The following is a 1078-nucleotide window of genomic DNA, read 5'->3' as shown; positions in this document are numbered from 1 at the left end:
CTTTCATATTAGTTTGCAATATTTGCCATTTTATAAAACCATTTCCAGATTTGCCCTACCCACATTTTTAGTTAGCTGGTAGACTTAGTGTCCACTTTGATTGCTTTAACCAACTTTGGTTGTCATAGTCGGCATTTACAAATCGACTGTTGATATTTATAACGAACAGAGCGTTCTCTAACTTGATGTTGTTAGCAGTGTCAGGGCAAGATGAAGTTATAGTAAATTACAAGTTTAATGTGTGCTTTGCTGTGGCCATCTCTTGATCAATGATTGCCCACCCATTGGTCTCTGATCAAAATTGTGGTTCACCTATTTCTTGTGACACCGCTGATTGGCAAGTTGAATGAGGAAGGGAGAGGAGTAAAGCATGGGCAATGTAATAACCCAAGTGCATGAGTACCACACAAAGATATCTGCCTAGGTTGCTAGAGGTGATGGTGGCACACATTTTCCTTGCATCTCACTTAGGTAAACATGATCAGCTTCAATGTCACCTTAAATTTACTCAAATGAAAATTTATGCAGCAATCGTTTACTGGCTGCGTACCACTACCTCGTAGCCAAAAATATTTGTGGGTGTAATTTGGGCACTTCTAGAAAGTAAATCTCAAATTTGTTGCTCTCAGTTCGCAGCTATTTATTGCCTCTGTGAGCCTTCCAGCTTGCGCATCTCATCGACAAACAATCGGTCACTTATCGAAGTTCCTGTATCCAGAGAACCTAATCGGCGACTGAACAGGATCTAATCCCATGAACAGGCACCATTTGATAACATAAGGCAAAGGCGAAACAAGGTAAATTGAGCGTTTCCATCTACTGCTTGAAAAACAGCTGTAAAACGCGTTTTTCACCGCATTCACTCGCCCCTCTACTAAAAGTGCTTCCGCCACCGCCACCTCCACTCACAGCAGCCATTCACCCCCGTATCAGCATCACAAGCATCTCCGAACCACAAAGCAATGATTACGGACCACAGACTGAACCACCTATCAGCCAGTCACTCTCGCTTTTCCTCACTCTACTCAGAGTGGCAATGTTGCAGCCAAATGCGAGATTGCCAGCTGCAACTTTATTT

Source organism: Echinococcus granulosus, assembly GCF_000524195.1.
Source record: "Echinococcus granulosus chromosome Unknown EG_S00011, whole genome shotgun sequence".
Lineage (NCBI taxonomy): Eukaryota > Metazoa > Platyhelminthes > Cestoda > Cyclophyllidea > Taeniidae > Echinococcus > Echinococcus granulosus.
The sequence above is the reverse complement of the archived record's forward strand: the minus strand, read 5'-3'. Positions refer to the sequence as shown.